The following is a 15,480-nucleotide window of genomic DNA, read 5'->3' as shown; positions in this document are numbered from 1 at the left end:
ACGTGTACTGATATGGAACTATTCTGAAGACCACTGCTCAGTGAAAAAAAGGAAGGTGCAGGACAATACGTGTGGTAGGCAGCCTCCAGGTGAATCACAATAATTCTTGCCTCCTATTATTCACGCCCTTGTGTGGTCCTCTCCCACATTAACCAGGGCTGACCTGTGTAATTAATAGGATATGGCAGAAATGTGTGTCTTTCGAGCCTAGGTCATAAAAGAGAATGCAGCCTCCACCTTGTCCCCTTTGGACCACTCGCCCGGGGGAAGCCAGTTGCCATGTTGTGAGGACACTCAAGTATCCGTGTGGTGGGAACTGAGGCCTCCTGCCAACAGCCACATGAGTGATCCATCATGGAAGTGGGTCCTTCAGTCCCCGTTGAGCCCTCAGATAATTACAGCTCCAGCCGACAACTTGACTGCAACCTCATGTGAGACTCTGAGCCAGAACTTCCCAGCTGAGTTGCTCCCAAATTCCTGACCCTCAGAAACTGTGAGGTAATAAAGATTTATTGATATTTTAAGCTGCTAAGTAGGGGAGTAACTTGTTATGCAGCAATAGATAACTAATACAGTATGTACAGTATACTAGGATTGGGGTGAATGCATTAACTATCTCACCAAGGAAACTTAAGAAACTTGCATCAGAGAGGGTGGCTGAGGGACAGAGGGGTGGCGATGGGAACCTCTTTGTCCCTTTGGCATCTTGAACCATCTTTTCAAAAAGATCACCTGAATGGCAAATAAGTAAATAAAAACGTAGGCAGCCCTCAGAGAGTGGCAGCTATGATTGTTCATTCCATGGATATTTTCTCAAGCTGCCAGAAGCCCCCCCTTGAGTATGCATGGCTGAATCTACAACATGGGTTTATGAAGAATACAAAGGCCGGGGATTGAGAGTCGCATAGGAGTCCCACCATGTACTAGCTGTGTGCCTTGGGGTAGGTTGCTTAACCTCTCTGAGCTTCAGTTTCCTTATCTTAAAAATGGGGATCATCAGTACAACGACAAGGGGCCTAATGTTCAGCCAAAGACCAGGCATGGGGTAAACACTTAATAGACTTGGTTGTTATTGATAATAAGCTTCCAGGATCCTGACCTGGGCCAGGAGACTGGAGACCCCACCGAGTCCCTTGCCCCCAGCTCTGGAGGCAGGCTAGGGTAGGTGGCCTACAGGGGACAGCCGAGCCAGCCTTCCAGGGTAGGAGCTGGGCGAGAGGGTTATGAAGGCCAGGAGAGACCAGAGGGAGAGAGAGACCCCGCTCCAGGATCACCTGCCCACCCAGCCCCCCATCCTCCCTGTGCACGTTCTGGCCTTGCCCCAGGACTCACAGCTGGGAGCGGCAGGGCGGAGGCCCACCAACCACGAGGCATCACTTGGAGGAGTGGGAGGGTCTAGGGGTGCAGGGAGGGGCTGAGGGGTCCTGAGGTCAGGGTGCCCTGGGCTTCAGTCCACCCAGAGCTGGGCTCTCTCCCTGTCCTGTGCTGGGAAGGGCGTTCGGATGACTGGTACCCACATGCCACATGACTCTACAGGGGGCCGGCGCAGGGGGCGGGGCGGGGCCCGGGGAATTCGTATGTGGGAAACCAGAGCATCAGCTTGGTCGAGCAGAAAGGTGTCAGGAAGCTGGCTGAGGCTCTGTGCCACCGTGTGAGCCTGGTGAGTCCTGAGGCCCAGCCACCCCACCTGCTGATGGGCACGTCTTCTGGGCCCAGGGGGGTCTGTGGGCTGCCTGGGATCAAGGCAGAGATAGGAGGAGGGGTCCCCATATCCGTCCTGATCTGAGGATGACAGGGAGGCTGAGTCCCTTTGGGGCAAGCGCCTGGGAGGCACTGCCTGCCCTGGCCCTGGGGAGGGGGAGGGCAGGGGCCCGACTGAGTTGCTTTGCTCATGACTCACGCTTTCTGGGACCAGCCCTGTCCCCGGGGAGGCACTTTCCAGGAAGGCTCCCTTTGGTTCCCTCTGTCCTGTGCAGATGTCCGGGGTTCAGCTGTGCCCGCCCATCCAGGCCAGGAAAAGGCTCATCAGCCCCCCGCTGGGAGGGGAGCCTCACCGGGTTGGGGCACCTTTTTTTCTGGATGGTGAACTGCCCAGTGCACTTCTGGCAACGTGACCAATATAGCAACTTGTCCACAAGGAAACCTGCACCCCTGCCCTGCCTCCAGCCGGGGCTCCCAGTCCAATGCGCCCTGTCTCAGGACGGCCGCCCTCGTAGCCTGGACTCAACGTCTCCCCTCCTCTCAGCCCCCAGATCTGATCAGCGACTGTCCTCAGTGTGGGTTCCCTGGAAGCAGACCCAAGGTGAGGGTCCAGCTGTGTTCCCAGGAAAGATATGGGTGGGGGGAAGCTCGGCAAGGGGGCGGACCCCGCGGGGGCCTCACGCCGGAGGAGTGAGGGCCACCCCGCGGGGGACCTGATCAGGCCAGCGAGGTGGAGACTTTTTACCCCCACGTCCCGGGACTGGTAGGGGCAAACCCCTTGCGGGAGTGGATGCCCAGGCTGTTCGGCTCTCTTGGGTGCAGGCAAAGCTGGTGCTGCCAGTGAATGGTGGTCTGACAGAAGGGCAGGTGCTGACTGCTGCAGAGGAAGTTCCTTGAGAGGAGGCAGGAGGCTGTGAAGGGCTGGGGGACGTGGACGGGGCACCCACAGCATCTGCGGCCGCTGCTGAATACTCCTGATTTGACTCCTGTTTCTGGAAAATGTTTGCTTCTCTCCATCCCCACAGCTACCTTCATGTCTCGTGGGGATGCCCAGGGGCCTCCTGACGGGAGTTGTGGCCTCCCTCCGGCCCCGCTGTCCACACAGAGCTCGTGGATAACACCCTCCTCTCAGGTGGCCCCCAGCCCTCGGAGGTTGCAAACTCAGCTGCCTCTAGGTGCAGGGAAGTGACATAAATGAATGAACCAAGAGTGGCCTGTACCAGCCCACCGCCCTCCCCAGATACCCCGTTTGATGGAGGCCAAGGATGAGAAATGCACCTCACGTCTAAGAAGACGATAAAACAAGTGCCATGATAGATCGGGGGTGGAGCCATGGGGAGCAGAGGGCCCAGGCTGCCCAAGGGGGGAGCCCCTGCTTGACTTCAACTAACCGGTCCCACAGGGCCGAGGGACCAGCATGTGTGAAGGAGGCAGGGGGGTCACAAGGATTCAGAGGTGCAGACAGGGAAGGCAGGTGGGGTAGGAGCATGGAGAGGGGTGGGCGGGGAGCCCCACGCAGGGGTCCTCCACCTGGCCTTGCAGGCCCAGGCCTGGACCTCGTCCTGACAGCAGGCAAAGCAGGATGGCAAGTGGAACAGTGGAAGAGTGGGGTTCAGGAGACCAGGCTGTTGCCACGAGCAGTCCAGGTGAGAGAGGGGGCGCCTGGACCAGGGTGGTGGCCACAGGGATGGAGAGGGGTGTACACACATGGCCAGGAGCCCTTGCTGAAGGGCTGGGTGTGCGATGGGGAATAGCCACCGCTAAATCTCGGGTAGGAGGCTTAGAGTCAAGACCGCCCATCCCAGAATGCCCCTTCCCATTGCTTCCAGGAACCCCCAGGGCGCTCAGGCAAGGAGGACTCCTGGTGGATCTAAGAGGCGTTCCAGAGTCCCAAAGCTCCCTGGGGTGGGTGGGAGAGAGTCAGGCTTGGTCCAGTCTGAGGTCAGGCACGTCCCACACAGGTTCTGCGGTGCAGCAGGCGGGGAAGAGGAAGAGGTAAAAGGTCCAGAAAGCCCTTCAATATCCAAGAAGGGATGGAGTCCCTAACAGCTCCCAGTGTCCGCATCCAGGTCCTACCCTGGGTTTGCTCATTCCCCTGCAAGGTGGTGCAAGGTGGAGAGGGGGTCCCCCATTGTCCAGGTAAGGTTCAGAGAAAGCAGGGGGGGGCATGCCCAAGACCACCCCTGGTCTAGCTTCCCCCGAGCAGCAGAGTGAGTTTTCTAAAACACAGATCTGATCAGCACACCTCCAGTTAAAGCAGTCATTTGGTCCGTACTGCCTGCAAGACAGCATCCACGCTTCCTCTTGTCCTGGCATTCGGGGCTGTCTTGGATCTGACCCCTGACATCTCCTACCTCATCCTCCACCTTGAACCTCACATTCCAAACCCAGATGAGCCGTCACGCCTAACACTCCCTATATGTCCCTGAAGCCTGACCTTGACCCTGGTCAGCTGTTCCTGCACGTGAATGCACTTCCTGTCCTTCCAGAAACACTGACTCCTCCTTCAAGTTGACTCCAGTGGTGCCCTGTCTCCCCAGGGGACTCCACGGTTCTTAGTGACAAACAACAGAATCCAACCGTGGCTCATTTAAACAGAAGAACATACTGAACAGATATTGGGGAGCTCACCGAAGGCCTAGGAGGGCAGGCAGCCCACATGAAGAAGCCCAACTCCAATGCTGCCACAGAGCCAGCCTGGCGATGCCCACATTCCTTCACAGCTGCCCCAGGAACTCCATGCTGCCCAGGCTCCCTCCAAAAAGACTTCCCAGATCCTTCCTTTGCATGGCCAGCTCCTAGTGCTAACTCCAGAGCAGGTGCCTCTGATTGGCTGAGGCCAGGTCACATGGTCACAGCAAGGGACGATGGGAAAGTAGGTGTGGCCTATTTGTGCTCCTCCAATGGGAGGCGGCTCTGTCCTGCCCCAAGGCCCATGGTAGGCAGGACAGCGAGATTCCTAATGTGGGAAGGGGGATCGGGCGGTGGGAGGCTCTAAGGTGACCAAAGTTTCAGTGTCTTCCTGACCCCCAGCATTCTGGCAAAGGAACAGTGCAATATCCTGTCACTCCTTCCTTGACACCTCCCTCTACCTCCCACCATGTCCAATCCTTCATCAAACCTGTAGGCTATCTCCCTGCCTTCTCTATGCCAGCTCCTCAAGGAGCCCCCAGGTCAGGGGAGGAGACGGGAGCTAAAGGGGCCATGACAGCCCAGCATGACACATGCGGTGATGGAGGGACATGCAGGGTTGGGGGAGCCCAGAGGAGGCACCTGGTCCTGCTGGGGGTATCTGGAAGGCTACCTGGAGGTGGCAGTGCTGTCTTAAAGGATGTATAGGAGTTAGAGAAGCAATGGTGGAGGAAATGCCATCCCAGGAAAAGACGACAGATTGAGCAAAGCTACGGAGGCTCAAGAGGGACCTCGGAGGAGTTCTGGAAGCCTCCAGGGTATGCATGAGGCAGGGGTGCTGAGAGATGAGGCCACACAGAGCGGAGGGGCCTGATGATGGGCCATCTGTGGGGCCCGGCTTCGAACGAGGACTTGATGCCAGGGTGGAGGAGTGAAATGGTCAGATGTGAGCTTGAGAAGGACCCCTTAGACAGCCTGACTGGTGCGGGGTCGGGGGGCAGCCAGGGGTATGGCGAGAATCCCAGCTGGCCAGGTTTGGGCTGGCCCACTAGGCTGGTGAGGCAGCAGAAACCAGAAGACGGATTCAGAGGCCCAGTAGGCTTCTGGTGGCAACCAGAGGTTTGCCACGGTGCTGGGATGTGTCCAGGTGAGTGGGAGGGGAAGAGATCTGGGCAAGTTCCCAGACCACCCTGGGGTCCTCAGTTTCCTCATTTGTAAAGAGGGGATTGGCTGTGGCCGTCTCTGGGACAGGGACCAACAGCCAATGAGGCCACCTCTGCTGCCTGCTCCCCCACGTCCCACGAGCTGAGGACACAGTGAGGAGATGTGGAAGCTGCCACCCGGCTCTCCCGGAAGGCTGGGCCAGGTGGGTTGGCCACGTGATTAATCCGCCCAGGTCTGAGCTGAAGATGCTTTCCCAGCAGGGCAGCAGCCCAGCACACAGCTCCGGCTCCTGCATCAAGTGCTGCACCAGGAGAGAAAGGGATCTTAGCCATTTACACCCTCCCCCTCCCGTGGGGGCCCCACTGGGGCCAGGTTTCTCGGGACAATCAATGCCATCATTCCGGGAAGCCTGCTCCAGGAGAGGCCCTGATTACCCCCCCATTTGCATAGCCACAGTAACAGGAAACAGGACTCACATTGCCTCATCAGCAGGGGCTGGGCCCCGGCAAAGCCAGCTCAGGGCTCAGCTGGGATGACCTAGCTTGGGCTGCCCACCCCAGCTCCCCGCTCCCCAGACAGCTGGCAGAAGCCCGAGCTGAGTGCCCTGTCCAGCAGTCAGACAAGTGGCCAGACATGTGGCCTGATAGGCACACCTGGATTTCAGACATACAGACTCCAAGCAGGCCAGCTGTGCCGTCAACAGTGACAGCTCGGTGCTCCTCTGGGGTCAAAGTGCACCATGCTATTGTTGAGCCACTCTGTTTCCCAGAAGTGACGGGTAGACTTTATTCCAGCAGGAAGTACGCCTGCCTGCTACCTGACCCACTCCACATCCCTTCCCAATTCCCCCAGCGCCTTTCCCAAAAGCAAACTGGACTTTGAGCCGGAAGCCGATTTCTCAGATGCCTCTCAGCCGGCGCTGGACGGGGCTCAGTGACTCCACGTACCGAGCCAGACTCAGAAGCCAGGAGTTCAGGGACCATGCCAGGGCTTATCCGCATCGGAGCCCGGTAGCCTCGGAGCCCTGGATGGCCCCCACCCCAGGGCCTTAATCTCCCCATCTGTACAATGGGGATATACGTGCCTACCTCTCATGATTGGCAAAGAGGAGAACTGAGGGAGGGCACCACAGACATGTGAGTTACTGCAAGTCTAGGGCTCACATCTGACCTAGGCTGCTATGCTTTGGGCCTCTTTACGGCAGCTATAGAACGAGAAACCAGATTCTAGCATTTTCTGAAGATGTAGCATGGCGAAGGAAGGTTAACCCCCGAGACACCCTGCAGACACAGCCCGACCCAGGTTTGGATCCTGGCTCTGCCACTTGCTGGTTGTGTGACCCAGGGAGAGTTGCTTAGTTTCCTTGAGGCTCGGCTTCCGCATCTATAAAATGCGAATGAACAGTGGTACCCGCCCCTTAGGATGGTGGTGAGAACTGCATGAGATGAGGCATGAAAAGGGCCTGGTGGGAGGAGAAGTGCAATTCCAGGTGGCCATGAGCCCACCAAGCTCCACTCTGCAGAAGCCCCCATGGGAGGGGCTGAGATTACAGAAATGAACCCTACATGGCTGCGTCCATGGCTCTCAGAGAGGTCAGGGTTGAGGGGAGGAGGCTGGAAGCACCAAGTCTCATATGAGAAGTCCAGAGAAGGGCTAAGTGGGGATATCCAGGGAGGCTTCCTGGAGGAGGGGATAGCTGAGCTGGCCTCAAAGACTGACAGGTTTGACAATGAGGATGGAAGAGGAGATAGCCCAGGCACAGGAGTCAGCCTGGGCACCAATGTGCCTCCCCCGAGCCCCTCCCACCCCACCCACAGGGCCCCTGAGCCTCCCCACCTGGACACTGCCACTCTCTCCCTTGCTCTGGGGTCCTCAGACACCCATTAAAGGGGATGTCCCCTTTCCCAAGACATGGGAGCTCTTGTCACAGATAAGGCAGAACAGCTTTGTGGCACCATGCCTGGTGGGCTGCGCCCCACCCTTCCCCGTGGGACCGCTCTCTCCCTCCTTCAGGGTCACTGCTGCCAGCATTGTAACATACAACTGTTTTCTGCTTGTTTTTCTATGCAAACACTTTCTAAATGAACGAAAACAGAGTTGTCGTTTTCAAACTCTTGCAACTTGCTTTTTCCCTTAATGAAAGACCATGGGCATTTTCTCAGAGGAAACAAATTTTCCAAATCATCATTTTAATGTGGAGAGTCCATGGTATGGACAGACTGTAATAAACTTAACCAGGTCTGTAATTTCAGCAAACATTTCTGGAGGCAGCTGAGGTGTGTGGGCCAAAAGAACAAGGGCCCAGAATCCTTTGGTTCTGTGTTTTGATCCTGGCTCCACCTTCCAGAGCTGTGCGACTCTGGACAAGTTACTCAGCCTCTCTGGCTGTTCTTGGCTTCTTGGAAGATGGGGAAAGAGCAGCCTCTGCTTATGCTTTATGGTGGGACTTCTGGAGACCCTGTGTAGGGGGTACTTAATTAAGCACAGTGCCCTGTAGACAGAGGATGCCCCATCCACGGGGTAAGGGGTGTTGGTGTTGTTGTTGGTGGTGGTACCTGAGCCAGGCCTGAGTTCACAATCTGGGGGGTGAAGGGTTCCCTTGTGACCACATTTCGAAGCAGAAGGAGAAACTGCTTCAGGGCTGCTTCCTCCCCTCCCCACCCCCTTTCACAGAAAGCATCTGCATCTCCTCGAGGTTGGCCAGATTCCAATTCCCAGAACCATCTGGGGCTGGTTGGCCCACAGACCAATTACATGGGTGCCCATCTGCCCAGAGGGTTGCCGAGTTCTAGAAAGGCCTCCCCACCCTCCCTGCCCACAGAGGAAGCCGGGCTCAAGTCTGCCTGAAGCACCATCATCACCAACCCCTTCCTTTGAGTTGGCATTCCCCTCTGCCTTGGTCCCCTTTTCTTAGGCAAATTAATGCCCCAGGGAGGCTCCGTAGACTGCTTCAGTGAGGGTCACCCCTGGGGTGGGGATGGAGGCACAAGCACCCCCACTCCCCAAGGGGCCCCAGAGGAAGGGCCAGAAAGCCCCAGCCTAAGACTCCAACTGCTCAAATCCCCAGCACCAAATTCCCCTGCGGGGATCGCCAGGGGCAGCCTTCCATCCCCTGAGTCAACACCCAGGCCTCCTTATTCCTGCCCCTCCTCCCCAAGCGCTCCCGACAGTCTCCCCCCTCCCATCCCCCTCTCCAGGCTGCTAGGCTACCCTGAGCCTCAGTTTTCTGCAAAATGGGGCTATCGAGACAACTAGATGAAGGACACCCGGGACTGTCGTTTCTAAAATCAGTGGCCTGTCGGTTGTGCCCTGGGGCTCCATCATTTCCACCCGTCCCCGCCACCCCATAGGTAAGAGAACTGGATGAAGAAATGAGCAGCAGCCCTTGGCCCCGTGCCTGGCTCCGTAAACCTTTCGTTGCCATTACTATTATTCCTTGTGGCGGGCAGGGCTGACTGAGACGTGTGACCTCAGCGCCCAGAGGCTCATCCCAGAGCAGAGGGGCGCAGGCGGGCCACGCGGTCCCACCCCAGGGACCTCCAAGCTCTGCAGCCATGGGAGGGTGGCCCCTACTCCAGGGAGGGGCCAGCCTCTGACTTGCTGGGACGCTCTTTGCTGAGTCTGGATTTTCACCCCTCCCCACCCCTCGAAAGCCCCGATTCAGTGTCTGCCTGGCCTGGGGTTGGGGGCGTGGGGGTTAGTTGAGTTGCAGGCCTGGAGGCCTGGCCTGCAGGAAAGGTGATCCAGGGGGATCCCGCTAAGGCCCTTGGCATGTTACCACGGGGGAGTGATTAAGTGGGGTGTCATGGGTGTGTGCCCTGCGCCATGGGGAGCCATCATCTGACCTCTGGCCAGGTTCTGACTCAGGGCGGGCATCTCCTCCCCTCCCCGGGGCTAAGATCCCCTCTCGGCAGGCAAGTACCTAACTTTTCATTCATTGATTCATTTCTCTCATCTGCCCATTCATTGCATCAGATCGATCAGGGTGGCTCATTTGGGTGACTCATCTTCATTCATTAATAATAAACCCAGCCATCCTTCTGCAGGCCTGGGCTCCCAGCAGCTGCCCGGCCAAGTGCCTTATCTTTTACAATCCTCCCGGGGCCCCGGAGGAGGGCTGTTATTACCCCCATTGCACAGAGGGGAAAACTGAGGCACATGAAAACTCAGCACCATTGTGTGGAGTCAGATTTGAATCCAGGCCTGCCACCGTCTCTAGAAAAAAAATGTCACTGTACCTCTCAAGCCGTGCCTCCGCCACTGGGTCGGGGACCCTTCCTCTGTTCTCCTGTACCAGCCCCGGGGCACCCCACACCGCTCGAGTCATCTGCCTCGCTCTGGGACTGTGATGGCAGGGACCTGGTTGACCCCTTGGGTTTCTGCTCCGATCACGGCATCTTCACACTCAGCTCTTGGAGATTCACAGCTCTCCCATCCTGCATTCAGCCCCTGCGGGAGGCCCCGCAGCTGTCTCCAGTTCTCTGAGGACTTCTAGAGGCTTCAGTGCCTGTGGTCTCCCCACTGCACACTGCACCTGGGCTCTCTCTGTCTTCACTTTGTGTACCCAGGGGAGACAGCTCCTCCCGCACCCCGGAATTCCTCAACATGAACCCCAGGCTCCCACGAGGAGCTGGTGAGAAGCGTGGTTTCCCAGGTTTGGGAGTGTAGACAGGCAAGGGGGTTGGGGCAGGGGATGGCAGAGCTGCTGACTGCTCGGCGGGTAAAGACCGCCCAGGTGAGGCTCCTCCCGCCAGGTGGGATTCCTCTGGTGGTTTCTAAGGTTCACTGTGAGCTCATCTTCAGTGGGAGGATCTCGAGCCTGCTTGTGCCTGTGCAAACGGGCGTCCCACCTGCCTCAAGATGGGAGGCTTCCCCAGAGGCCTGTTGAGGCTGCTCTGCTGATACTGCAGGGGGCTTGCCAGCGGGAGACAGGTCTTCATAGGATGCTCTGGTTTGAGACTGTAGTGACCCAGGGCAGCATCAGTCCGGATCCCAGATCCACCTGCCCCACTCCCACCCTCCCAGTCTCAGACTTTGAAGTTCTCACCAGATGCTTCAGCCCCCTTGTCTTCAGCTGCATCCCTGGGTGGGTGGGCAGAGTGCAGCCCCCTTTCTTGGAGGGGCGGCCTCACACGGTCCTGCGTCATGCTGGTTCTGCACCCCTGGCCCCCTCCAGGCTCCGTTCCAAGATCCCGTCTGCCGGCCCCAGGTGGGCAGGAAGTTCCAGCGTCCACCTTAGGTCATGTCCAGCCTACCTTGAATTCCCTCTTTATTGCTGGCCCCTGGGATTTGCTTTTCTTTCTTCTCAGACCATCAATATGTATTTTAAAATTTGTTCTATTTATTACATTTGATCCCCCTGAAAACTCCACCGGGCTCATGGGCTCATGACGAAGTCCAGGCTCCTTGAAGCAGCCCCGCCAGCCTACACATGATTTCATTTAATTTGCACAATCCCAGGAAGAAAGTATTACTGTCTCCGTGAATCAGATGAGAAAACCGAGGCACAGGGAGGGGAGAAGGAGGCCTGCCTGGGGCAGGGGTGGAGGGGGAAGGGGACCTCAGAGTCGGAGCCTCCTGCTTTTCCCACCTCCTGGGTGCCAACGGGAGGGCGGATTCACAGGAGCCCTGCCCGAGGCGCCCTGACTGCTCGCTGTCTCCCCTGGAAGGGGACATGTGACAGAGCCCGCCGGCCACGGGCACCTGGTGGCAGCAGGTAAACGCTGGGTGAGGCCCTTCCTTCTAGGAACAGGCTGCCTGAAGGTTTCCTTCAAAGGTGTCCTGCCCATCATGGCCGTCCCCACGCTGAGCCATTCTGTGCCGGGGCTGTACGGGCAGAGAGCACTGGCCATCCTCGTCTTGCTGGTGACCATGCGCTCGGTCAGGGGGCGAGAGCCTGGGCTGAAGCTGGACGTGTGGCCGAGCGAGACCTCACCCTGGCTGCATTCAGCCACATGTTTCTCGGCAGACCCAGGCCGAGACCTGAGCCAGGTGGACACACAAACCCTCGAGCCTCTAGCTGGATTCCGGAATCCTTAGGACCTGGGCGCGTGGGAACTTCTGGAGTTTCTGCAGTCCCTTCACAGGTTGAGGACACCGGGGTGGGCACAGTCTCAGGCCCTCCCTCGGCTTGTGTGTGTGTCGCAGCCACGTCAACCTAGACGCCACCCACATTCAGCTGTGCCCCCTCCGTCCTCTCGGGGTTTACACAGCCCCACACCCATCCTCCTGGGCTGAGCCAGAGCTGGTCTCCCTTTTTTCACCTGGTAACAACAAATCCGATCTCTGTTTCTATGAGTTCATTTGTTTGTTTAGATTCCACATATAAATGTGATAGGCCGGTATTTGTCTTTCTCTGACTTATTTTATTTAGCATAATGCTCTCAGGGTCCATCCATGCTGTCTCAGGTTGTGGCAGGATTTCCTTCCTTTTTTGTGGCTGAATAACATTCTATTGTGAACATATACACATCTTCTTTATGCATTCATCCATTGACAAGACACTTAGGTTGTTTCCGTGTCTTGACTATTGTGACTAATGCTGCAAGGGGCCGCAGGTGTGCAGAAATCCCTTTGACACGGCGCCTTCATTTCCTTCAGATATATACCCAGGAGTGGAACTGCTGGATCGTATGGTAGTCCTAGTTTTAATTTTTTTTGAGGAACCTCCACACTGTTCTCCACAGTGGCTGCACAAATTTACATTCCCACCAACAGTGCACAAGGGTTCCCTTTTCTCCACACCCTCTCCAGCGTTTGTTATCTTTTTGATGACGGCCATTCTAACAGGTGTGAGGTGATATCTCACTATGGTTAATAAATTTATTTTAAAAGCTAATTTTAATCAAAAAGGACATTTCACAATATCACCACAAGAGAAACACCAGTCCCACTTGCCGTAAGTAGTGTGTAACTGTAAACAAGCACAATGAAAATAAAACAGTTCTGGCTCCAGAGGTTGCCAGTTGAAGATTGGGGGCGGCAGGAGGGGGGTTCTTTCTTTTGCAAAAAGGGGAAATCAGGAAATGTTCAAAAGGCTGTTAAAGATAGACAAGCACCCAATGGAGGTTTTCTCTTTGCCTCCACCTGAAGGACCAGAAGGGAATAAGAAAAGGGGAATCACTTTCTCTCCTGTGATCTGAGGTTATTTGAGACCCCAAGGCATCTCTCTCACTTGGGGGGACCCAGTGGGGACATCAAGAGCCACTGGGGGAACTTGAGGGGGGTGGAGGGTGGTTTTAGAGCCTGGAGGCTGCGGTGGAGGGGGGTATACTCCGTGGTTGGTAACACTGTCCCCAGCCTCACAGGCTGCCCCCCTCTCACCAGCCCCCCACGGACACAGTGTGGGGAGAGGACTTGGGTTTGAATCCTGCGCTTACTACCTGAGTAAGTCTGCCTCTCCCCACCTCAGTTGCCCCCTCTGGGAAGCAGGGCCGATCCTCCCTGACCCAGGGAAAGGGAAAGCCCTGAGGGAGAGGCAGGGCATCAGTGCAGACGTGGACGAGGTACAGTGACCCCAGCAAGGGCAGGGCCTGCGTACAAAGCCTGCCAACAGGGCCCGGGCCATGACTGGGGCTTCCCCACTGGGCTGGGGTCAAGGTCAGGGCACTCAAGCAGGCCTATCAGCGTGGAAATCAATCCCAGCTCTGTCCCCCAGACCTGTGACTTTGGGCAAGTCTTGTAATCTGTCTGTGCCTCAGTTTGGAAAATGGGGAGATCATAGTACCCACCTCACAAGGTTATTGAGAGGATTAAATGAGATGGAGCGTAACAATATGCTTGGCACAGGGCCTGATACCGAGGTGACGCTTTGTAAAGGCTAGTGAAGACGATAACGAGGATGAGGATTTTGACGAAGAAGAAGATGAGGATGAAGAAGATGGTGATGAAGATTATAATGAAGACAATGATGAAGAGGATGCTGAGGATGAGGATGAAGGGGATGATGGTGATGAAGATGAAGATGAAGAACATGATGAAGATGATGAGGATGAAGGTGAGGATGAAGATGAAGAAGGTGAGGATGAGGATAAAGAAGATAAAAAAGATGAGAATGAAGATGATGCTGAGGATGAGGATGAGGATGAAGGTGGTGAAGGTGAAGGTAAAGGTGACGAGGATGATGATATGTGTTTGTGGAGTAACGCAGGGCAGGAAAGTGTGGGTTCGACCTTCGGAACGTGCTTCCACGTGTGTTTCTCACGGTTACCGTCTCACAATTTAGAAGCATCCAAGGTGGATCTGTGAGGCTGGAGGGTCCCAGACCCTCGGCTGGACCCTGTGGTGGGCTGTTTATGGGGATGCCTCCCCAGAGGCTGGGCACTCCCTAAGGGCAGAGGTGGTCCCTTGCAGCTCCCTGCCCAGCCTGGGACAATCCTGACCAGAGGCACCTTCCGGCAGCCACTCCCTGGAGTCAGAAGCCAGGGTAACCGGTTCATTCACCATCCACAGCACGTCAAGGAGAAAGGGTCATTGTGTGGGTGCCGCTGGGGGCCACCCACTCACCATCCCTCCTCTCGGCAAATTGCAAATTTGCCCATTGGTACTTTGGGAAGAAGGTGTCTGAACTTCCATCTTCCAGGAGGGGAAACTGAGGCTCAGAGATGGGAAGATGCTGACTCTTGGTCACAAAGAAAGTTGGTTGTGGGGTCAGGGGTGGAGCCTGGGTCTGTCTGGTCCCAAGGTCTACGGGTGTGTGTATGCACGTGCACGTGTGTGGACGTGTGCACATTTACACGTCAGCGTGTGTACACGTAGCCCTAGGGGCAAAGCTGCAGGGCCTCGTCAGATTGGTGAGCTGGATTTTTGGCAATTGCCTCCATTCTTACCCTGATCCAGAATTTTCTCCAAGAAGCAGTCTGGGTGACCCTGTTAAAATCTAGGTCATGACATCGTCCTCCTCTCCTCACAGTCCTCCCAGGGCTCCCCATCTGCCTCAGAGAAAAGTCCAAGGGCCCCCATGGCCTCCCAGTCCATCCCATTATTGCTACTCATCTCAGGTCTCACCCTCCTTGAGTCCTCCCCAGCCACACCAGCACTCACAGTTCCTCCAATGTGCCCCAGGGCCTTTGCACTGGCTGTTCCCGCTGGCTGGGATACTTTAACCCCAGATGTCTGTCCCTCCCTCACTTCCTTCCATCTTTGTTCACATGTCCTTTCTCAGCACAACCTTCCCTGATCTCCCTGATTAAGTTGCAGCAGCCCCTTCTTCTTCTCACCAGTTGGCCTGAGACCCCTACCTCAGCTCTATTTGTATCTTCTCATGCACTCAGTACTTTTTCTAGTCACTACGGAATTTCTATACTTTTTTTTTTTTATTGCTGGCCTCCCCCTCCTGGGAGGTCTGCTCCAGGGGCACGGAGTTCTGTCTGACTTGTTCACTGCTGCCTCCCCAGTGCCTGGTACACAGTAGGTGCTCAATCAATGTTTGTTGAATAAATGTTCAAACGATGGGGGAAGTGAAACCTTTCCTCCTTGCCCACCGGGGCCTCCCAGGGAGGGGCCAGAGGGAGGTGGGGCTTTGAGTCACCTCTTCTCAGTGACAGATGCCACCAAGGCCAGGCAGATGGTGCAGTTTCCAAGGTATTTGTCAGTGGGTGCCCCAAAAGGGCTGTTCCTGCCCAGGTGGATTGGCAGGAAGGCCAAGTCAATAAAGTGCAGGAGATAAGCAGGTTCAAGAGAAGATGCGGAGATAGGGCAGGATCCAAGCAGTTCCTGGGAGCTCGCTGGAGTTGGTGAGGGGCCTGCTTGGCCTGGCCCCTCGCACGTGGGGTGGTGGTTCCTGGCTTTGCTCTCTGAGAGGCGAGAGATGTGACTGGAAGCCTAACAGACTCCGGCTTGAGGCTCCACCACTCCTGAGCTGGGTGACCTTGGGTCTCGAGTTCCTCATTTGTAAAATGGGGATAATAATTGTGCCGGTCGGGTAGGGTTGTTGAGGTACATGAGATCAGGCATGTACCTCGCTTAGCTGGGCTTGGCCTGAAG

The sequence above is a fragment of the Delphinus delphis genome, chromosome 15 (assembly GCF_949987515.2).
Source record: "Delphinus delphis chromosome 15, mDelDel1.2, whole genome shotgun sequence".
Taxonomy (NCBI): domain Eukaryota; kingdom Metazoa; phylum Chordata; class Mammalia; order Artiodactyla; family Delphinidae; genus Delphinus; species Delphinus delphis.
The sequence above is the reverse complement of the archived record's forward strand: the minus strand, read 5'-3'. Positions refer to the sequence as shown.